Below are 24797 nucleotides of genomic sequence, written 5' to 3' on the forward strand. Positions count from 1 at the left end.
CCCCTGTATAAGAAAGAAGGCTGACTCAACACACAGCCCTGCATTGTTGGCCAGGGTGGGGGGGAGGTGCTGGCCGTCCCACAAAGCCGCCGCACCCCTAAAAGGGGGTAAGTGGACTTATTGTGTCATTCTATCACAATTACTTTTTTTTCTTTTCTTGTTTCATCGATGCACAGAATTGCCACGTGCTCGTTGGCCCAATGCAATTGAGAAATTTGATCCACTCATAGAGACAATTGCATCGAAACTGCTTCTTGCCTTTGTGGCACTGTACCTGCCACTGTGTACGTGCGCATCAGTAATGAACTGAAATCTGAACCCAACCGTCCGTGCAGAGAAGCATGTTGTTATTGGGTAGTTGCAGAAGGAACAACGGAGGATTCCCGAACACGTTGCTTCCACTTTGGAAACAAGACCAGCTGATTCAAAACCTGGGGGGAATCTCTCTTGAAGTCAAACACAGCCTGCAACGTTTACTCTCTAGGTTGGTTGGTTGTGGAAGGTAAACAGAATACTCATTCTTTATGCCCAGCTGTGTGTACTGACAGACATGGGCGCAAGAGCGAAGGTACCTCAGCCCCCCTGTTAACACATGTGCTCAGAACATGTGTCTTTGAAGCCTGTTCTTCTGTGTTCTTCAGGGAGCAAACCCTTCAGGAACCTGAGTGCCTGGAGGGAAATGAGTTGGTTGCTAGGGGAACCTCTTTCGTCCGAGAGCTCTGGAGCTGTTCTGTCGGAAGACGGGTTACCGTCTGTCTCGTACACCTGGCCTGGAAACATGCACGTTTCACCAAATACACGGAAGAACAGTGTGTATCGAGATGAGAACTTTGATCTGAATAGTGAAGTGCCCTTGTATAGTTCCCCAAAAGGAAAAGGATTCTTAGATCTGAATTCTTCTAGAAATTGGGTCTTAAGGATAAAGTGAACAAAAGGCAAATTCTGTGGGATAACCAGCCTCAGAGAGCCAACATGCTTAAATCTAATCAGTGCAGGGAGGGGTTAATACCATAGAGTAAGTTGCCTGCCAGGCTTACTTTGGTCACTCACCCTCACCTTAGGAGGAAGGTATTCAAGCCTATTGTTGTACCTGAGAAACTCTGCCAGAGAAGCTAGGCAGGTTGCAGCAGCTTAGCCGCATGGCTCTTACAAGCCATTCTTGTGTTCCTGTACCAATAATTTAGAAACTTCCACAACTGTCACTAAGCCAAGTTTTACTGCCTGTGTTTTCTGATTACTGTATGGAAAAGCACATGAACCTGACCTTTAGAGGGTTTGTAAGTAAACCATTTTTAACACACCAAATCTATGGTCTTTTTCTATGCTAGGGGAAATGGGAAACTTTGGAAGCAACTAAGAAAGAGGATATTTTAAAGGTCTAAAAGCCTATATTTCCATGCTTTACTTCAGGCTTCCTCAGCCTCGGCCCTCCGGATGTTTTTGAGACTACAATTCCCATCATCCCTTTTTTTTTCTTTTTTTAATAAATATTTATTAAGGTTTTTACAGAAAGAAAGAAAACATCCAATAACAATATACAATATTACTTTGTTTAACAAAATTTCATATCCTCTTTGAGCTTCCTCACGCCTCCCACTCCCATTTGCATCATTGATAAATTTTGTCCAGCAAATTATCCTCTTATTTCCAAATTTTAAAACCGCTTATTTAATTACAATAAAATTGTTCTCCTGCGAATTTGTTTTTCTTAATCTCTCTTATCATCAGTTCCTGATCTATTTTAGTGATGGCCAATTATTTATAACTAAGCATCTTTTTTAACATTCCGATAAATCATAATATTTTTGTAAATAAATCTTGAATTTCTTCCAGTCTTCTTCCATCCTTTCTTCTCCCAGGTCTCGGATTCTGCCAGTCATCTCCGCCAGTTGCATATAGTTCATCAGTTGCATCTGCCATTCTTCCAGTGTGGGTAGATCTTGAGTTTTCCAATTCTTAGCGAGTAATATCCTTGCTGCTGTTGTCGCATACATAAAGAATGTTCTATCTTTCTTTAACACCTTCTGGTCGACAATGCCCAGAAGAAAGGCCTCTGGTTTCTTGGTAAAGGTATACTTAAACACCTTTTTCAACTCATTATATATCATTTCCCAGAAGGCCTTCACCTTAGGGCAAGTCCACCAGAGGTGGTAAAATGTTCCTTCATTTTCCTTACATTTCCAACATTTATTGTCTGACGAATGGTATATTTTAGCAAGTTTAACTGGGGTCATGTACCATCTGTATATCATTTTCATTACATTTTCTTTCAAAGCATTACATGCAGTAAAGTTCAGCCCAGTGGTCCACAACCTTTCCCAATCCTCAAACATAATATTATGCCCAATATCCTGTGCCCATTTTATCATAGCCGATTTAACCATTTCGTCTTGTGTATTCCATTTCAACAGCAAGTTATACATTCTTGAAAGTACCTTGGTCTTAGGTTCTAACAGTTCTGTTTCCAACTTCGATTTCTCCACCTGGAATCCTAACTTTTTGTCACTTTTAAAAGTTTCCTTAATCTGAGCGTAGTGTAACCAGTCTCGCACTTTGTCCTTCATTTTCTCCATACTCTGCAATTTCCAATTATCTCCGTCTTTTTCTAACAGTTCCCAATATTTTGGCCAGTAGGCTTCCATATTGGTTCCTTTTCGGGCCTTAGCTTCCAAAGGTGAAAGCCACCTTGGTGTTTTATTTTCCAGTAAGTCTTTATATTTAGTCCAGACATTAAACACTGCTTTTCTGACAATATGGTTCTTAAAGGCCTTATTGATCTTAACTTTATCATACCACAAATATGCATGCCAACCAAAAGCATTGTTGTAACCTTCGAGATCTAGCACATCAGTGTCCTCAAGAAGTAGCCAATCCTTTAGCCAGCAGAAAGCTGCGGCTTCATAATACAACCTTAAGTCTGGCAGGGCAAAGCCCCCTCTTTCCTTCGCATCTGTTAGTATCTTAAACTTGATTCTGGGCTTTTTGCCCTGCCAGACAAATTTGGAAATATCTCTCTGCCACTTCCGGAAACACTCTGTTTTGTCCACAATTTGCAATGTTTGAAACAAAAACAACATCTTTGGCAGCACATTCATCTTAATTGCAGCAATTCGGCCTAACAAAGAAAGCTTCAGCTTTGCCCAACTTTCCAAGTCTCTCTTAATTTCCGACCAACATTTTTCATAATTATCTTTAAATAGACTCAGATTTTTGGCTGTTATATTTACCCCTAGGTATTTTACCCTTTTCACTAGCGATAATTCTGTTTCTCTCTGAAACCGTTCTGACTCTGTGTCTGTCATGTTTTTCCCTAGCACCTTCGTTTTTTGTTTATTTAACTTAAATCCTGCCACCTGACCGAAATCATGTATCAGTTGTAATACTCTTTTCGTACTAGATTCTGGCTCCTGCAATGTCAATACTAGGTCATCTGCAAAAGCTTTTAGTTTATATTGTTTCGCTCCGACCTGGATCCCCTGCACCAGCCGGTCCCCTCTAATCAAATTCAAGAGCACCTCCAGAACTGAGATAAATAACAGAGGGGAAATCGGGCAGCCTTGTCGTGTTCCTTTTTCAATTTTAAATTCTTCTGTTACCACATTGTTAACTATCAATTTAGCTTTTTGTTCTGAATATATTGCATCAATCCCATTTTCGAAACCCCGCCCCACTCCCATTTCTTTTAGATTTCCCTTCATAAATTTCCAAGAGATGTTGTCGAAGGCCTTCTCCGCGTCTATAAATATCAGTACTGCTTTAGTGTTTATATCTGTTTGCAAAAGTTCCAAAATGTCAATAATGTTCCTTGTGTTTGCAAACATGTGTCTACCTGGGAGAAAGCCGGCCTGGTCTTTATGGATTACTTCATTTAAAACTCTTTTAAGTCTGCCTGCTAAAACATCAGCAAATATTTTGTAATCCACATTTAGAAGGGAGATGGGGCGGTAGTTCTTAAGTTGTGTTTTTTCAGTTTCTGATTTTGGTATCAACGTGATAAAAGCTTCCTTCCACGATTCCGGCGCCTTCTTTCCCTCCAGAATTTCATTGCTGACCTCCATCAAAGGTTGGATCAAATAGTCACTCATTGTCTTATAATACTTGGAGGTCAGTCCATCTGGTCCTGGAGATTTGCCCAGCTTCATGTTCTGAATGGCAAGTTCAATTTCCTGTCGTGTTATTTGGCTGTTCAGGAGTGATCTATTTTCTTGTGTGAGTTTTTTAAGACTGTTTTTCTTCAAAAATTGTTCAATCTCAACCTCATTTTGCGGCCCTTGAGTATATAATTTCTTAAAATATTTCTGGAAAGATTTCCTGATTTCCAGAGGGTTCTGAATATTTCTTCCTTCAATTTCTAAATTTGTTACTGTATTCAACTTTTGTCTCTTCTTCAACTGCCAGGCCAGCAGTTTCCCACATTTATTTGCCGATTCAAACATTTTTTGTTTCATTGACTTAATCTTCCATTCTATTTCCTGATTTATCAGTTTAGAATATTGCGCCTGATGGAGTTTAATTTCTCTCAGAGTCGGCTGCGACTTCGGATTTCCTCTTAGCTTCTTTTCTAATTCTTTTATTTTTTCCAAAATCTTGTCTTTCTTTTCATTTTGTTTCCTTTTCTTGATAGCATTCTGCTGTATTAGGAACCCTCTCATCACAGCTTTGCTTGCGTCCCAAATTATTCTTTTTTCCACCGTTGTGTTCAAATTTATTTCAAAATAGTCTTTCAAAACTTTTTGGGCCTTTTTAACAATCTCCTGATCTCTGAATAAATTGTCATTCATCTTCCATCGAAAGGAGCCGGTTGGTAGTAATGTCAAATCCATTTTCAAAGCGTTATGGTCGGAGCAGGTCTTTGGGCAGATTTCCACTTTTCTGACCTTAGGTGCCAGACATCTAGTAATCCATATTTGGTCGATTCTTGTCCAAGTCAGATGGGCTTCAGAGAAGAATGTTCCTTCCTTTTCCAAGGGGTTTCTCGTTCTCCAAATGTCAATCCAATCCATATTGTCTGTCATTTCAAAAAAGGTCTTTGGTAGTCTGCCATCTTTGGTAACTTTTTGGCTTTGCGACTTATCCATGTTAGTTGATACAATCCCGTTCATATCTCCCATCATGATGATGTTGTCAAAGTCCAGATAGTCCAGCATGCTCTCATGCAACTTCTTATAAAATTCCGATTTCCCTTCATTTGGTGCATAAACTCCTAATAGTAAAATTTTTTCTCCTTGATGCTGTATTTCAACTGCCAAAATTCTGCCTTGTTCACCTTTAAATAATAATTTAGGTGCAAGGCTCTCCTTTGCATATATCACCACCCCTCTCTTCTTGACTCTGTCTGAAGATATAAATTCCTGGCCTAGTCTTTTATTTACCAGAATTTTTCTGTGGAGCCTGGTCACATGTGTTTCTTGCAAGCAAATAATGTCCAATTGTTCCTTTTTTAATATGTGGAAAATTTTCTTCCTTTTCTCGGGAATGTTACAGCCATTTATGTTCCAGCTCAGAAGTTGCAGAGACATCCTGTAAGAATCTGGTTATTTTTCCGGGAGTGGAACTTTGTCAACCAAGGGTGCCGGTTCCTTTGGTGCTCCAGGCTCCGGCAATGATCCAAGTCCTTTGTGAAGGTCTTCTCCGTACTGGTTCAGAAATTTATCTCTGTCTTCCAATGTTCTGATTTTGATCTTCCTTCCTGTAAAAGTAAATGATAGTCCTTGAGGGAAGTCCCACCTAAAGATGATTGAGTTACTCCTCAGTAGTTTTGCTAGTTCCGAGTATTCAGATCTCAAGTCCAACAGCTGTCTAGGAATATCCTTATAAATTTCAATTCTTTTACCCAGAATGTCCAATGGGTTTTTGTAATGTAGGCCCAGAATCTTGTCCCTTTCCTCCCTTGATCTCAGTGTTATCAAGCAATCTCTGGGTTTGTCTTTTCTTATCAATCTTCCCAGCCTGAAAGCTGATATAATTTTAAAGTCTTTTTCCTCAAGTTTCCACTGCACAGAAATTATTTTGGTCAGGAACTCAGCCAGTTTGTCTTCTTCTACTTCAGATACAGATCTTATCCTTAAATTAGTCTCCCTATTCTTCAATTCAATCATCGAAAGGTAGGTCTGATGTTCACCCACTTGTTTGTTGAGTGGTCTTACTTCTTTTTCCAACTGCCCAAGTCTTTGGCTCGTGTCTTCAACCAATTTCCTGTTTTCCCCTGAAGCCTCCTCCAATTTTGCAATCGATTGAGTGTTCTGTGCCACCTGCCCAGTTATTCTATTTAGGCATTCTGTGTTCTGGTCTATTTTCGCAGTTTGCTCATCGGCCTTCTTGTCCAAAGATTCCACTCTCTTGTCCAAAGATTCCAATTTTTCATAGATTTTTTCTAAAATAGAGGAAGCTGATCCTGAGGCCATATCCTCCAGTTGTAAATCCTCTGTCTCTCCTCCCCCTGCCTGTGGCAAGGAGGCAGCTTCTTCTTCAGAGAGTAAAATAGGCACAGACGATCTACGTTGCTGTAAAGTTGAGGCTAAAGTTGTTTGTCTTGTTCTTGGTCTTTGTTCTTTTTCCTTAGTCTCCTTAATCTCCTTTTTCTTTGCGCCACTCATTCCAAACTTATCTAATAGTCAAGGTCAAACTGACTGTTCCCATGAGAAAGAGACAACCCAGGTGCAGCACTCAGCCAGCAGGCCAAGAAATAGAGAGTAAAATAAAGTCACTGCCGTTCAGTCCAAAAACCTCTAGGGGGAGCCTAAAATGTCTTCTCAGAAGGATTACTCAAAAATAAAAGTTAAAGTCCAAAAACCTTCCAATATTAAGTTTTTAGCAGAGTTGGTAATATATAATCACAATGTCTCAAAACAGTGCTTGCTGGTACTTCAATTGGTGTTATAAAGTAACAAAGTTCATACCTCTCAGATTTTCCCAGTTATTGTATCAAACTGCTTGGGTCTGCAAACTGATTGTTACTGTTATCAGGCAGTTCCAGCCCTGGTTTCTCTCTTTAAAATTGTAACTTTAGCAGAAAAAGATTTCAAAGTCCATGCTAGCATGTAAGTCCAGTACTTAAGCTCCTTTTCTGTCTTTAAATACAGCTCAGTGAATGCCCAGATCCAATCATAAAAAACAAGGTTACTCACAGCCTCCACTCCTCCAGCTCTTTGCGTTCAAGTTCAATGGCGGCGGAAGACGGACTTCCTTTTTCTTTTTCGTCCACCGCTTTCAGCCAAATACAACTACTTTGGTCTCGAATTGATCTCCAATCGATTAAAAGTCTCTTTTACTCACGGGTTGCTTAGTTTAAGAGCCAAATCCAGGAAGAAAGGTCGGCGCTCACCGGCAACGGCTTCGCGGCTTCTCTCCGCCGATCGCGGAACGACCCTCAGCACCGCTGCCTCCTTCACGGTTCGGAGCCCCTTACGGGGTTCCTTCCACGTTTCGGGGGCAGCTTCTGGCGCCCGCCGGGTCCCAAGGCTGCAGGCTTCTGCCGCCTGCAGTTTTCCAGTGTGGGTCTCCGCTTCGCCGTAGCGGACGACCCGATCTCGAGCGGAGTTCCCTTCCCGGTTAGGAAAGGGCAGCCATTACCCTTCGCGCCGCCTCCGGAAGTCCCATCATCCCTGACCACTGGTCCTGCTAGCTAGGGATCATGGGAGTTGTAAGCCAAAAACATCTAGAGGGCCGAGGCTGAGGAAGCCTGCTTTACTTTGTTGCATATTTTATGGTTTTAAATATCTTCCCACCTTGCACTCTTCCCACTTTGCATCATTTCTATGCTTCCGGGTGTCATAAGAAAGCTGCAGAGGTAGTGCAGGATAGTGCGTACTTCTTTCAGCTTCTGCCTTCTGGAAGAAGGTACAGGGTTATAAAGACTAGGACTAGCCGCCTGAGAAACAGTTTTTATCCAAATGCGATTTTAGTTTTAAATGCAGTGTAAGGTAGTCTCTGTGGGAGTATATTGTATTTAATTATGGGCTATCAGAGTTTTTAGGGGGTTAACCAAGCTGGGATAGCAGGCTTGTTGGTTTTTGAATGACTGATGTAGATTTTTTTCAATTCTATCTTTCTGTATGGGACAATGAGAGTAAAGATTATTGTATCGTATCTTCTGGTGTTCTCCCATCAAAGAGTACCTGCCTCAAACCTGGATCTTGGTATCTGGGGAATTTTCTTTTATATGCCTACTTTTTTTCTTGCCACCAACAAATGCCAGGCCAGTTACTAAACTCTGTTCTAGATTAAGGGATGTGGTGAGAGAAGTGGCAGTGAGATGGAGATAGCTGTGTGTGAATCACAGAATTGTAGAGCTGGAAAAGATCCCAAGGGTCATAGCGTTCAACTCCCCTGCAATGCAGAAATCTCAGTGTTAAGTTTTGGGTAGACATAGCAGACAACGCAGCGATTCTTCAAACAGCTCTTGTTTATTCACAGGCCAGAACAGAACTGGACTGAAGGGTTCAGCCAGCCTGCTTATATAGAGCTCCAGAACAACATAATTGTAACAACTTTCTGTAACTATCCAATCACTAAACGTCACTTTCGATCCCTTATTTGCATATGTGGACCTGAACTATCTACAGTATCCCCCTGCTGGCCCAGGGTGAGAACTTCAGTACATAACACTCAGCTAAAGCCTCCATGACAGGCAACGATCCAACCTCTGCTGAAAAACCTCCAATGAAGGTCCACCACCTTCTGAAGGAGTCTGTTCCACTGTTGAAGAGCTCTTACTGTCAGAATGGGTGAGGGGGAGAAAAGGAAGCATGCAGAGGAGAGAGTGGAGGCCAAGAGGTTTGGCCAGAAAGAAAATAGCAGTAGGCCTTTCAAAATCTGCCTGCACTCCACAAAAACTGAAGATGTATGCTCACAAAGTAACTGTTGTTTAGGCTTACCAGACGTCCCCGGTTCCTGGGGACAGTCCCCGGATTTGAAAATCTGTCCCTGGACAAATTCCATCCCTGGAATGTCCCTAGATTTGCAAATCTGTCCCCGGAAAATGTGGCAGCGGCAGCCTTAGCAGCCCAGAGCCAGCCTGGTAGCTCAGTTGGCTCTGGCTGGCTTCAGGAGCTGCTCGCTGCTGCTGCCACTGCCGAAGGTGAACCGGGGACGTCCGACGGGTCATATCTCCTGCTCCCCCCCTTGGTTTTAACAGATCGGGGGAGGCTCAGGAGTCACGGGAGGGTGGCTGTTGCCCAGGAGGGGCGCAAGGCGCGCTGTTTCTCTGCCGGGCAAGGTGCAAAGCCCTTCTTTCACACCCTGAGAAACATAAATGCACAAAATTTTTAAAAAACTGCCTGTGATTCCTGAGCCTCCCCTGAGCTGTCAAAACAAATGGGGGAGGGGGCAGGAGCTCAGGGAAGGCTTGGGTGTCACGGGAAGGCCTTTGCCCAGTTTTTTAAAAACTGTGCATTTGTGTTTCACAGGGTGTGAAAGAAGGGCTTTGCACCTTTATACAATATGCATGTGTGCTTGGGCCCAGGGTCTTCTGCCTCACCATCCCCACTAATGACTCCCTGTTGCTACTCAACTTTAAAAAAAAAAAGTGTCCCAAGATTCATTGAAAAAATCTGGCAACCATATTGTTGTTCCTTAATCATAATGCTGACACAAAGCTTTTTAATACCCCAGCCACACCAGTCTCCCACTCTTAGTCTCAGCAGGTATAGATCTACACCATGTATTAAAATCACATCAAACACACATTTAAAACCCATGGCTCCCCCCCAAGCACGCTGGGAACTGTGGTTTCCCCCTCACAGAAGTGTGGTTTCCCCCTCATAGCAACCTTAACAAGCTACCGTTCCCATAATTCCTTGGGAGAAGTCATATGCTTTAAATGTGTGTTAGATGTGCTTTAAATGTTTGGTGTGGATTAATGAATGTTAGAATGATGTCGGATAGAAATTAAGCGGTTTCCAGCTGTAATGTTTTAAGAGAATATGGAAAAAAGGTTTAGAAGCAGGTTAAAACTTATTGATAAGGATTTGCTGAACTAACAATTGAATTGGAATACAAAAAAGGGAGGTACGAGGAGGTCTGGGAAATAAGCTAATGAAAAATAAGTTATTGAAACTTTGTGTGTTTTTAAGTATTTTTTGTTTTTGTATTTTTGTTATATTTTTCTTTTTGACTTTTTTATTGTATTAATATTGAAAACTTTAATAAATATCTTTAAAAAGAGAGAGAGAAGCTCCTGCAGGAGACTTTGTGGATATTTAAGTTATCATTAGAAAAATCTTAATAATTCTTCATAAAGGAAACAGTTTATAAGAAGTAAATAAGGAGGCCAAATGCAGGATAAAGGAAGTCTTTTATTTGGCTGTTTGTATTGTTGTATGTTATGCTCATTGTATGTTATGTTCACATTTAATGAGGGTGGATTTTTGTATTGGGGGGTTATGTTATGTTGTAAATAAAATTCCAATAAATAAATAAATAAATAAATAAATAAATAAATGTATGTATGTATGTTTGGTGTGGACCTTGCACCTCTAAAGTGTGGAGCAGCACATGCAGCATAATGTGATAGTACAGTTTCACCATGAGATGGATGAGACCACCACAGGCTGGACTCTAATATTTCTCCCTGTTCTTTTAAACAATTATTTTTGCAGGAATGGTATTTTGTGTTTGTCCAGTTAGGGAGTGTTCAAAAAATGAGAGTCTACACCCACGGCCCAGAGGGATAGTTTTAATGTATTTATGTGGGGGTTTTTTTTGTCTGTCGGTTTGGTTTGTACGTTGCTTTTGGTCACCCAGGGCAAGATGAAGCAACTAACAAATTTAAATTAATCATCATCCTCACCCTACTTTAAGAATCAGACAGAGGGCCTTCTTGGTAGTGGCGCCCACCCTGTGGAACACCCTCCCTTCAGATGTGAAGGAAATAAGCAGCTATCATATCTTTAAAAGACATCTGAAGGCAGCCCTGTTCAGGGAAGTTTTTAATATTTAACGCTGTACTGTTTTTAACACTTGATTGGGAGCCGCCCAGAGTGGCTGGGGAAACTCAGCCAGATGGGCGGGGTATAAATAATAAATTATTATTATTATTATTATTATTATTATTATTATTATTATTATTATTATTATTTACCACCTCACTCTGCTGCAATGTGGCTTTCACCACATTGACCACAATTCAAATTATGCTTGTTCACATTACATTTAAATGGTAAATAGTGTTATTTGCTTAAATTGCTCCCAGTAAGACAGACGAGACTTAAACTTGCTTACTTTTGGCAGGACTTTGCCCACTGATTTCAGCTCAAGATACTCCCAATCATTCCTTTATAGGATTGTGGCTAAATGCAGCTCTTTCAACATCTTGTTGCCAGAAGACCTCTATTCAGATCCGGTTGTTTACAACCCGGAGCCTAGGATGCTGGCAGCAGTTCCAAATTCTGAATGAGCTCGTGTCTGAATTAATGATGGCTTAGACTGTGAATACTGTGAATGATTCAGCAGTAGAAGTGCTTTATGCTGGCTGCGAATTGGCCTTCCATTGTGTCCCTTACTATAAACCAGAGCTAGTCTCATTATTTCCCAACAGCGCTTTGTACCTGCAGACCTAAGGCACCAGTCTGCAATAAAAAGAGCAGAATGATTTTGTTAGACAATGAGTCTGTTGAAGAAGACAAGAACATAATTTTGTTTTTGTTTGAGTTCCAAGGGTAGAGATTGGCAGCTGCCAGGTAGCTTGGTGGACACTTGGAAGAGGACTTTGCTCTGCTTGTTATGGCTGAACATAATTTAATAATAATAATAATAATAATAATAATAATAATAATAATAATAATAATAATAATTCATTGTTTATACACCGCCCATCTGGCTGGACCTCCCCAGCCACTCTGGGCGGCTTCCAACCAAATATTAAAATACAGTAATATATCAAACATTAAAAGCTTCCCTAAACAGGGCTGCCTTCAGGTGTCTTCTAAAAGTCTGGTAGTTGTTTTTCTCTTTGATATCTGGTGGAAGGGCGTTCCACAGGGCGGGTGCCACTACCGAGAAGGCCCTCTGCCTGGTTCCCTGTAACTTGGCTTCTCACAGTGAGGGAACCGCCAGAAGGCCCTCGGTGCTGGACCTCAGTGTCCGGGCAGAATGATGGGGGTGGAGACGCTCCTTCAGGTATACTGGACCGAGGCCATTTAGGGCTTTAAAGGTCAGCACCAACACTTTGAATTGTGCTTGGAAATGTACTTTGCTATGCTCGAAAAGAGGGTGGCTCTGCAGCTACCAGTTCAACAGGGGCCAGGGATGGAGAGCCTTTGCAGCTGGAGGGCCACCTTCTCTCATGGGCAACCTTCCAAGGGCCACATACCAAGGACAGGAGGGGCCAGAGGCAGAATTGGGGCGAGCGGCACAGTGGCTGTGGCTCTTACTTTATTCCACCCACACAAAAGTTTTTTTCATTCCCACCTTATCTCTCCACCTTCCATTCATGCTTGCAAGTTCACAGCCGAAGGAGACATTGCCATTGTCACAGGGCTGCCAGGCGAGAATGGCAGAGCGAGGAATTAACTTGTCAAAAGCACTCTTACAAGTTAGGAAAAGGTATGTCCATCAGGTCGAGGTTAAAATGGTTAAAAATGAAATGTGCAGGGGGTGGGGCAGGGCATGGAGAAATGTGATCAACAACAGCTGACAAGCATCAATACTTTTCAAAACACAGGATTTTAATCAGTTTCCAGCAAATTTCTTTTCTTTTCTTTGAAATCATTTTTATTTGGTTTTACAAATGCAAAATTATAAACAATAAATTGAAAAAAAGGATCCACATAGAGAGATTCCTCCGAACCTACAGAGTTCCCCCCATCCCCTCAATGGTGGTCTCATTTTAAACATTTATTACTACATATTCTTCGAGCCTCCAGTTTTTATATCAAACCATATTATCCATGGTCAGTGTTATGCTACAAGTGAGTCAGAATCCTGCTAATGTTTCCATCTGTTTACAGTGGTCTGCTAAGTAACTTATGGAGACGCGGGTGGCACTGTGGGTTAAACCACAGAGCCTAGGACTTGCTGATCAGAAGGTCGGCGGTTTGAATCCCTGCGACGGGGTGAGCTCCCGTTGCTCGGTCCCTGCTCCTGCCAACCTAGCAGTTTGAAAGCACGTCAAAGTGCAAGTAGATAAATAGGTACCGCTCCGGCGGGAAGGTAAACGGCGTTTTTGTGCGCTGCTCTGGTTCGCCATTAGCAGCTTAGTCATGCTGGCCACATGACCCGGAAGCTGTACGCCGGCTCCCTCGGCCAATAAAGCGAGATGAGCGCCGCAACCCCAGAGTCAGCCACTACTGGACCTAATGGTCAGGGGTCCCTTTTACCCCTTATTTTATAAAGTTTTTGTCCTCTTGGTTTCTGAGTTTCCAGTCAGTTTTGCAATCTCGGAATAGCCCATCAGCTTGGTTTGCCACTCCTCTCTGGTAGCGACTTTGTCTTCTTTCCATCACTGGGCTAGTAGCATCTGGGCGGCTGTTGTGCCATACATAAAAAGTCTTTTCTGTTCTTTTGGGATGTCATTCCCTGTAATTCCTAATAGAAAAGTTTCTGGTTTCTTAACAAAGGTTATTTGTGTTGAATAGTTTGTTTAAATGTTATGGTTCATTATTGTTTCACAGGATGTGTACCACTTTTAAAGCCAGGGTGCATATCTTGACTTAGTTTTTACAGCAGTGTAGCAAGTGCTGATAAGTCACTGTGTCAGCAATTGTGAATGATATATCATGTGCAGTATGTGCCTTATTCTGCCCTGGTGGATGGATGGGTGACGATTATAGACACTACGTAAGATGTATGTTTGGGAAGTTGTTATTAAACCTTGCAAAGATATCTTTGCGTCTCTTCAGTGTTTCCATCTGTGTGGTCCACTCTGCACGCACTCTGTGACATGTTTCAATGCCCAATAACTTGAAGCATTTTTTTCCCATTTCATTATATATCATCTCCCAGAAAGCTTTTATTACCTTACAAGTCCACCACATTGGACTTGTGCACAATGGTGGAGGAACACAGTTCTGTCAATCTTATCTGAATGTGGCATTTATGCCTCTGGTTCAGTTCTGCTGATACATGAACTCTGCAGTCGGGTCATGCTGTTTGAATAAACTCCCCCCCGAAATGCATCCTGGGCTCTGGAAGTTGTACCTGGCCATGAAGATAGGACCAATCTAAATGAGCGACCCTGAAGTCAGGGACTGGCTGGGTGAGGAAGAGTGATGGAAAGCTGCAGCCTGAGAACCCCTTAGGGAAGTCTCAGAAGAGGAAGGCTCTGAGCGAGGGGAGTAGTGGTGGGACATGGAAGAAAGGTTGGGGAGGTGGGGCGGCTGCATAACTAACAGGCTAGAGTGAGAGAGAGACGAAGAGGCAGAAGACACTGCAGACATAGGACAGGCAGCTGAGGAGGAGGCGGGAACTGAGGCTGCAACAGAATCACAGGAGCCTGCCAGTCCTATTGTATTCAGCTCCCCTCCTACACAGAGAACACAGTGGCCCCCTCCCTGATGGAGTGTAAGACTGCAGGAAAAACAGCTAGATGGGGAGGAGGTTCAGGAAGAAGAAGAAGAAGAAGAGTTTGGATTTGATATTCCGCCTTTCACTCCCTTTAAGGAGTCTCAAAGCAGCTAACATTCTCCTTTCCCTTCCTCCCCCACAACAAACACTCTGTGGGGTGAGTGGGGCTGAGAGACTTCAAAGAAGTGTGACTGGCCCAAGGTCACCCAGCAGCTGCATGTGGAGGAGCGGAGACACGAACCCGGTTTCCCAGATTACGAGACTACCGCTCTTAACCACTACACCATACTGTAAGATGCACAGATTGTCAGTTCTGGCAACTGCTGTACCGGAGCAGTTTAAGCGCAACATCAGCCCCTGTGATGGGCAAGAAATTTGGAACCTCTGGATTGGACAAGTCTTATTTAGCCCCTGCCTGCTGCATGTTCCCAGCTTTCAGCTCCACTTTCAAAGACTGATTGGGTTGTCAGGGAATAGATTTAGGTATGGTCGCCGGTGCCTCTGGCCTGTTCTTGACGACATCAAGTTTCCATTTCTCCCTCCCTTCGGTTGTCTAAAACAAATGTTGAGTCGTTTGTATCAGAAATATGCTTAGTGATGAAATGCACTTTTCCTTTGAAGCCAGCTCTGGCAAAACTCATTTTCAAACCCAATTGGAGGGCTTTTGTGTAAGGAGATGGGGAAATGAAAGAAATAATCCATGTTTTTTTCATATCCGGTCTTTAGTGTGTTTTATTGTGGCCTTTGATACTTGTAACCACAGCAACAAATGGCACAGCTCTGTCAAGGCTTCCCATCTTGCTAATCATATTCCACTTCCAGATACCCTATATATCACAAAGTGAATTAACATTTAACAAAAACACAAGAAGATGTTGCAGAAAGTGCTCATCTCCTCTTTTAAATGATGAACAGCGATGGCCAAAGGTCTCTGAGCGTGATGCGACCTTTAGAGAGAAAGCCGGTTGTGTTTCTGTCTTGACAGAGACAGACCAAGCTGCTGGGCGAAAGGTTAATGCCAAATTCTGACCAAATTATGTGGATGGAGCCAAATGTTTCCATTCAGAAATAGGATGTGAAAACACTGGACCGGTGTGGCAAGTAGCAGCTAGATTAAACTGTTGATTCAGGATTCTGAAATAATGTCTTAAATTACTTTGTTAACGTTTGCTTTTATTTTTTTGAGCATATAATTTCTAAAATATTTTTAAATATAGAGTTCCCCCCATCCCCTCCATGGTGGTCTCATTTTAAATATTTATTACTACATATTCTTCGATCCTCCAGTCTTTATATCAAGCCATATTATCCATGGTCAGTGTTATGCTACAAGTGAGTCAGAATCCTGCTAATGTTTCCATCTGTTTACAGTGGTCTCCTAAGTAACTTATGGATACATGGGTGGCGCTGTGGGTTAAACCACAGAGCCTAGGACTTGCCGATCAGAAGGTTGGTGGTTTGAATCCCCACGACGGGGTGAGCTCCCTGCTCCTGCCAACCTAGCAGTTCAAAAGCATGTCAAAGTGCAAATAGATAAATAGGTACTGCTCTGGCGGGAAGGTAAACGGTGTTTCCGTGCACTGCTCTGGTTCACCAGAAGCAGCTTAGTCATGCTGGCCACATGACCCGGAAGCTGTACGCCGGCTCCCTCGGCCAATAAAGCGAGATGAGCACCACAACCCCAGAGTCGGCCACAACTGGACCTAATGGTCAGGGGTCCTCTTTACCCCTTTAAGTAACTTATAAATTTCCCCCATTCTTTTATAAAGTTTTTGTCCTCTTGGTTTCTGAGTTTCCAGTCAGTTTTGCCATCTTTGTTAACGTTTGCTTTTATTTTTTTGAGCATATAATTTCTAAAACATTTTTAAATACTTAGCTTTTGTGTAGCACTACAGATAGAGTGTTCAAAGAACTCCACGGTATATTATTTTATTGGTTTTTTTTGAATTTGTATACCGCCCTATACCCGGAGGTCTCAGGGCGGTTCACAGAATAAAATCAAAATATAAAACCACAAAATACATAATCAAAATAAAAACAACAACCCAATAACCCCCCACAAACCCCACTACATTCTAAAAGGGCATAGGATGTCTATCAAATCAACCAAAGGTCTGGTTTAAAAGGAATGTTTTTGCCTGGTGCCTAAAGGTGTATAATGAAGGCGCCAGGCGAACTTCCCTGGGGAGAGCATTCCACAGATGGGGAGCCACCGCAGAGAAGGCCCCGTTCTCATGTTGCCACCCTCTGGACCTCTCAAAGAGGAGGCACACGAAGAAGGGCCTCAGAAGATTATCTCAGGGTCCGGGTAGTTCATATGGAAAGAGGCAGTCCTTGAAGTATTGCGGTCCTGAGCCATTTAAGGCTTTATAGGTCAAAACCAGCGCTTTGAATTGGGTCCAGAAACTAATTGGTAGCCAGTGCAGTCGGACCAGGATCGGTGTAATATCCTCAAACCCTCTTGCTCCAGTGAGCAACCTGGCCGCTGAATTCTGCACTAGCTGAGGTTTCCAAACCGTCTTCAGAGGTAGCCCTGAGTATAACACATAACAATGTGTTATACATTAAATGTGTATACATTAAATGTGTGGAGAACAGTAGGGTTGGGGTGACAAGATTGTGCCTCATGTCCTGCACCCTGCTGGCCCCATGCCTGACCTTCATGTCTGGAGCCAAGATCTCAGAAAGGGGATCTCCATATGAATTGATGCCTTTTGGATTTTACATTGCCACAGGGTTCTGTCTTGGGCCCGGTCTTATTCAACATCTTTATCAACGACTTGGGTGATGGACTCAAGGGCATCCTGATCAAATTTGCAGATGACACCAAACTGGGAGGGGTGGCTAACACCCCAGAGGACAGGATCACACTTCGAAACGACCTTGACAGATTAGAGAACTGGGCCAAAACAAACAAGATGAATTTTAACAGGGAGAAATGTAAAGTATTGCACTTGGGCAAAAAAAATGAGAGGCACAAATACAAGATAGGTGACACCTGGCTTGAGAGCAGTACATGTGAAAAGGATCCAGAAGTCTTGGTTGACCACAAACTTGACATGAGCCAACAGTGTGACGCGGCAGCTAAAAAAGCCAATGCAATTCTGGGCTGCATCAATAGGCGTATAGCATCTAGATCAAGGGAAGTAATAGTGCCACTGTATTCTGCTCTGGTCAGACCTCACCTGGAGTACTGTGTCCAGTTCTGGGCACCACAGTTCAAGAAGGACACTGACAAACTGGAACGTGTCCAGAGGAGGGCAACCAAAATGGTCAAAGGCCTGGAAACGATGCCTTATAAGGAACGGCTAAGGGAGCTGGGCATGTTTAGTCTGGAGAAGAGGAGGTTAAGGGGTGATATGATAGCCATGTTCAAATATATAAAAGGATGTCACATAGAGGAGGGAGAAAGGTTGTTTTCTGCTGCTCCAGAGAAGCCGACACGGAGCAATGGATCCAAACTACAAGAAAGAAGATTCCACCTAAACATTAGGAATAACTTCCTGACAGTAAGAGCTGTTTGACAGTGGAATTTGCTGCCAAGGAGTGTGGTGGAGTCTCCTTCTTTGGAGGTCTTTAAGCAGAGGCTTGACAACCATATGTCAGGAGTGCTCTGATGGTGTTTCCTGCTTGGCAGGGGGTTGGACTCGATGGCCCTTGGGGTCTCTTCCAACTCTATGCACCTGTGTTGCATGTGATTTCCAGGGGGAGGGAAGGGACATGCAGCAGAATTTCACAGCCTGCTTCCAACAGAAGACTTTAAGAGTAGCACCACATCCACCTTAGTAGGTAAGATGCTTACTGTAAAAGATGAATTTTCACGCAGGTATTTATTTTTAACAGCATCTTTATTTCTAATCCATCCTTTCAAACGGTAGGGTGTTTGGAGGATAAAACTACAGGGATGAGAATTCTGGCATGGTTGCTTTTCGTTCTTTAATTAGCATTTGACTGCCTTTATGGTGTGGAAAGTGACTCAGCAGAGAGTACTGCGAAGAAGTGTTTATAAATAGCCAATTCACAACTGAATAGTCACTCATGTAACACAGTCACAGTGTTCACTTCTTATGCATGGAAAACCCAACACGTCAGGCCTGCAGACTGAAATGTCTTTTTGCAGACCCATTTGTATGCAGAAGCACATGTTTGCATCCCCTTCACTTTGGCCTCATTGGCTCGAGATAGTATTAGGGCATAAAATCGTAAAATTTTGCCCCACTATTATATCTGCTCAAACAAGTCTCGGCTGTACAAACGTTTAGGGGGATTAGATTCAGGTAGGTAGCCATGTTGGTCTGATGCAGTCAAAATATATAAAAAAATACAAAAATGGTCTAGTAGCACTTTAGAGACCAACTAAATTTGTTCTTGGTATAAGCTATTGTGTGCATGCAGGTATCTGAAGAAGTGTGCATGCACACGAAAGCTTAGTTGGTCTATAAGGTGCTACTAGGAAAGCAATGACAAACCTAGACAGCATCTTAAAAAGCAGAGACATCACCTTGCCAACAAAGGTCCGTATAGTTAAAGCTATGGTTTTCCCAGTAGTGATGTATGGAAGTGAGAGCTGGACCATAAAGAAGGCTGATCACCAAAGAATTGATGCTTTTGAATTATGGTGCTGGAGGAGACTCTTGAGAGTCCCATGGACTGCAAGAAGATCAAACCTCTCCATTCTGAAGGAAATCAGCCCTGAGTGCTCACTGGAAGGACAGATCCTGAAGCTGAGGCTCCAATACTTTGGCCACCTCATGAGAAGAGACGACTCCCTGGAAAAGACCCTGACGTTGGGAAAGATGGAAGGCACAAGGAGAAGGGGACGACAGAGGAGGAGATGGTGGGACAGTGTTCTCGAAGCTACCAGGATGAGTTTGGCTGAACTGCGGGAGGCAGTGGAAGACAGAAGTGCCTGGCGTGCTCTGGTCCATGGGGTCACGAAGAGTCGGACACGATTAAAAAACGAAACAACAACAACAAAGGTGCTACTGGGCATTTTTATTTTTTTTATATATATTTCGTTTAAGGGGAAGTGGCTTTATTGTCTATTTTTAATTATTATTTTGGCAATTGTTGTTTTCCTTTGTAAGCTGCCTTGAGTTATGGTTGCAGACTGAGAAGTGGCCTATGGTGAAGCCAAAATGGTGGGTTAGTAGTGGTACAAAACTAGGGTTGCCATATTCCTAAAAGCAAAAACTTGGACCCAAAGGATGGGGAGGATGCGGGGCTGCTGGGGGCTGAACATGGCAGTACACCTGTTGGGGAAGAGGCAGCAGCAGTGACTTTGAAGAGCCAGAGAGGCAGTTCTGGGTCCTCGGTGGGCTCCAGCAAGCTGCTCCTGCCTCCTGTCCCAATGCAGCTCCTAAACACCGCCACCCGGGTCTCTCGCCAGCAGCCCCCCCGCCCTCCTCCTCCTCCTCCAGCACTCCTAGCCCCACTGCTCACAGACTTCGGGCTCCGGGCAGCCAGAACAGAGCAGGAAGGGGGAGCCCAGGCCTGGAAAGAGTTGGTGACGCACTGTCCTCAGGCCAAGGCAACTGCTTCTGCTTCCGGGGCACAGCAAACAAATTAAAAAATAATAATACTCCCCTAATAAACCTGGATATTTCCTATAAAATGCAAAAGCCCACATGTTGGACCCCCCAAAAGAGGACATGTCCAGGAAAACTAGGGCACATGGCAACCCTATGCAAAACTTGTGAAATATACTCGGAGTCCTCAGTGATTTCATGCTCTTTATTGCAGCTTGTAAAACAGCGATTGAATTGCTCCCCCAAACCTCAGGCTTTTATATACGTTATTTAAACAATGAGTCCCGTCTGATTGGCTGATTCTGCTTCCCTCCTGGAGCCTGATTGGTCTTTTCCTGCAAGCCAATCAGTTGTTGCATTCTAGGATCCTACTTGCCTATTGTTCAAGCTTAGTACATAACACCTGGCAGGTCTGTTTGAATGTTTCACTAGAGTGCAATGAAGCCCTTCTTGAAGCATGATGGTCTGTTTTCAACTACTGAAGGGCAAAATATACAGGTAAACGGCAACAGGTGTGCCGAAAAGACTGAGGAAAGTGGACATATTCAGTCTAGGGATGAGCACCGTTATCCTAAACCAGTTGCACACATCTGCTGATCACAGACAGGAATGCACACCTTCACCCACAACAAAAGACACGTCCAGCTAGTTTAATGAGGCCCAGAGAAAGATCATGCTCTGGGTGTGCAAGCAGATAAGCATCTTCAAGCGACTTGGCATCAAGCGCCACCTGCTCCTGCTTCTCCTCTTGTTGCTGCTCTCTGCTCACCTGCTTTCTTCCTCTGGCCCCGAAGAGATGAGCAAGTGAATGACAGCAATGGTGGGAAGTAGGATCACTGGATGCCACCCCATAGTTGCTCACTGGCTCTTTGGCAAGAAAGCAGGTGAGAATTATAGCTGTGCCCAAATGGCCTCTCAAAATCCTTTCACCTTATTTGTGGGAAATTATCCACCCTGTTTGTGGGTACAGTGGTGCCTCGCAAGACGAAAATAATTCGTTCCGCGAGTCTCTTCGTCTAGCGGTTTTTTTGTTTTGCGAAGCACGGCCATTAGCGGCTTAGCGGATTAGCACTATTAGCGGCTTAGCGGCTATTAGCGGCTTAGAAAAAGGGGGGGGGAAAGGGAAAAAACTCGCAAGAACCTGCAAGACGTTTTTGTCATGCGAAGCAAGCCCATAGGGAAATTCGTCTTGCGAAGCGCCTCAAAAATGGAAAACTCTTTCGTCTAGCGAGTTTTTCGTCTTGCGAGGCATTCGTCTTGCGGGGCACCACTGTAGAGAGATTGGGGTGGGGGCAGCATTTAATCGAATTCTCCTAAGGGCTCCCTCTCTCATCTCTGAAAATGACAGTAGCAACTCTGTAGATGGCTTGGTCACTATGTTGCATCCTCCCAGAATATTTGGGGGAGAAAGCTCTGCAAAGGGGCCTTCTTTTTTAAAGATGGGTTTGAGACAAAGAAAAAATAAATCTTAAGTCGTTTTTGGAGAAAAACTGTCTCCTGAGACATTTCAACTCTATCCTCTCTAGTGATAATAATATTGAGTGAACAAAGTAATTAAAAACATTTCTGGATAGAAATTAGTAGTCTTTGCCAGGACTGCATTAGGAAAATTGTGGGTAGGTGCTTGTTAGCATGTTAGTCCTTATCAAAACGGCCTTCACCTCCATGGTCAGGAAAAATAAACAAATCTAGTATAACTGGGCTGCATTGATGCACAAAGCACATTCGAGGCACAATTCTTTCCCTCAAAGAATTCTGGGTACTGTAGTTTACCCCTCAGAGTTACAATGCCCAGCAACCCTTAACAAACTACAGTATCCAGAATTCTTTGAGGAAAAGAATGTGCTTCGAATGTGCTTTAAAGATATAGCATGTAGGCAGCCGTATTCTGAACTGTTTTGCAACAGTGCTTCTTCCTCTGAAAAATGCGCTTCATTATTTGTGCTCTGTGGATTCCACGGATCCAGAGAAGAACTATTGATATGTCCTGACAATAAACCTTTTTCCCCCTTTTTCCATCTTTTTCCTTATTCCCCCTTCCCCTTTTTCCAGGAGGTAGCTGGGGTGTGGGCAACACTGCTAGAAAAGGAGGTTAATGAAGAAAGCTCCGGTGGGATAAGGAAAGGAAAAGAGAGAGTGCAGAATTCAGGGGAAGAGAGGACTATGGAAGTGTTGGGCAGAGCCCAAGGCAAGGGAAACGCAACAGAATTAATAAAAGCAACACTGCCACCTGCTGAGAGCTTTTAAAAATTGCTGCTGCTGTGGCGTTAAAGAAATAAGACCTTTGGGTGGGAAGATTGTGCAGTGGGTATAGGGTGGTATATACCGTATTTTTCGCTCTATAAGACGCACCAGACCACAAGACGCACCTAGTTTTGGGAGGAGGAAAAGAAGAAGAAAAATATTCTGAATCTCAAAAGCCAGAACAGCAAGAGGGATCGCTGCACAGTGAAAGCAGCAATCCCTCTTGCTGTTCTGGCTTCTGGAATAGCTGCGCAGCCTGCATTCGCTCCATAAGGCGCACACACATTTTCCCTTACTTCTTAGGAGGGAAAAAGTGAGTCTTATAGAGCAAAAAATACGGTAAGTTCAAGAAATAGTAATACTAATAGAATGAATGAATGAATAAAATCAGGATCCATAACATTCTGGGTGCCCATATTTATAGTTGTAAGTCCTCTGCAGGCATTTTTTCTCAGAAGAAAGACCCACTGGATTCTGCCCTAATAAGACTGCTTAGGATTCATTTCTAGTATGACTTATTCATGTCCACTGTTGGGAGTGTGGGGTTTAGAGCCTGCTGCCACTTACAACTTCAGGGAAAGAAAGCTGCGTTCGTGTATATAGATAAATATTTGTCTAGTTAAATGCTTCATATGAGACATTGGGGGGGGGTAGCTTAATTTTAAACCTGAAAAATGTTCCAGAGTAGTATTCTTTTCCCAGGTCCTAGTCCAGCACTAACTGCTACACCACACTGGGGCTGTTACCCCACCCATGGAGAATGTGCGCATAATATTTGCATGAAGAGGGAATTGTGCACTTTTCCTGGTCAGAATGCAAAATTTCCAGCAGGAATGTGCATATTTCAACTGCTTTTTGTACACCATCTGGCTATTATGCACATTCTCCAGTATATTGTTTGGAGACCATCCTACACTCGAGTAGGACCCTGGCAGAGACACATGCCTGACTGGCATGTTCTCTCCCTCCTGGTCGATTGTTTGGGAGCTTCCAAAGCTTTCTTCAGCCCGAACATCACAGCGATCGATGCCAACAGACATTGGCACTCTTAGGGATGCACAGAATTTGCGCAGTTTGCGTAACAGACCTCAGCAACTCAGCATTTTGGCTAATCTACTTTATTTACATATAAACACACATGGAGCACTGCAACATGGCTCCCTCTCTCTCTAGCATCAGACAGCAAAGAGAAAAAACAAAGGACAATAGTCCCACTTCACGGAACACAGTAACACAAACATCCTGTCTCCATCACTTCCCACTCTGTGGAGTCAAAACATATACCGTCATGTGATAGACAATAATCCCATGACTGCAATCATGGAGCAGGAATTCTAACATATATATGCACAGTCTCCAAGAAGCATGCCCCCCTTTTCTGTCTATCTTTGTGCCAGGAATTGAACATGGAATGTTAGGTTGGCCAAAGCATGTGCTGTTTTGTATCAAAGTCCTACGGTCATATTCGCCATACCAAAATACTCATATATCAACAGCCATGGCTTCCCCCAAAGAATGCTGGGAACTGTAGTTCTCCGCACCCTTAACAAATGACAGTTCCCATGATTCTTTGGGATGTGGGTGGCGCTGTGGGTTAAACCACAGAGCCTAGGGCTTGCTGACCAGAAGGTTGGTGGTTTGAATCCCCGCGGCGGGGTGAGCTCCCGTTGCTCGGTCCCTGCTCCTGCCAACCTAGCAGTTCGAAAGCACGTCAAAGTGCAAGTAGATAAATAGGTACTGCTCCGGTGGGAAGGTAAATGGCATTTCCGTGCGCTGCTCTGGTTCTCCAGAAGCGGCTTAGTCATGCTGGCCACATGACCCGGAAGCTGTACGCCAGCTCCCTTGGCCATTAAAGCGAGATGAGCGCTGCAACCCCAGAGTTGGCCACGACTGGACCTAATGGTCAGAGGTCCCTTTACCTTTATGCCTGTTTAAAGTGGCATAGGAGTACTTTAACTGTGCAGATGTGGCCTATAGCACTCTCTCAGTTACAGAAATCAGATAGGATTAAATTGGTATTCATGTTCGGCTGTGAGCTTCATGAAAACGGCACGTCTGACAAAGGGGATATTTGTTATCTTACCTGATATTGTGTCAATATCTACCATTCTAATTTAAAACCCCGAAAAACAGGAAAGCAAACTTACCTGAACTTTACATTTTTCTTTGTAACATCCTTGTTGCTTTGGCCTTACAGTTTGCATTTAAAAAAGAGGAGGGAAGCTTGGCAAACTTAGATGAAATTTACATACGTGAATTTCAGAAGGAGACTAGCTGCCCAGGCTACATCGAACAGCTTGCCATTGTTAGCTAATAATTACATTTTGACGGAGCAGCTCAGTGAATTATGGTCCTGGATGTTAGCGAGAAAAGATTGATATCGTGATCACAGAAGTCTCTGGTCTTCAGTGCATCATCATTCATTTCACTTAGTTTAAATGAACCTTGTAAATCCTTGCTGTCTAAACAGACTTCTTGCATTGTTGCCTATGATCTTGCAATATTAAGAGGGGGGAAAGTGAG

The sequence above is a fragment of the Podarcis melisellensis genome (assembly GCF_964234715.1).
Source record: "Podarcis melisellensis genome assembly, chromosome: 12".
Taxonomy (NCBI): domain Eukaryota; kingdom Metazoa; phylum Chordata; class Lepidosauria; order Squamata; family Lacertidae; genus Podarcis; species Podarcis melisellensis.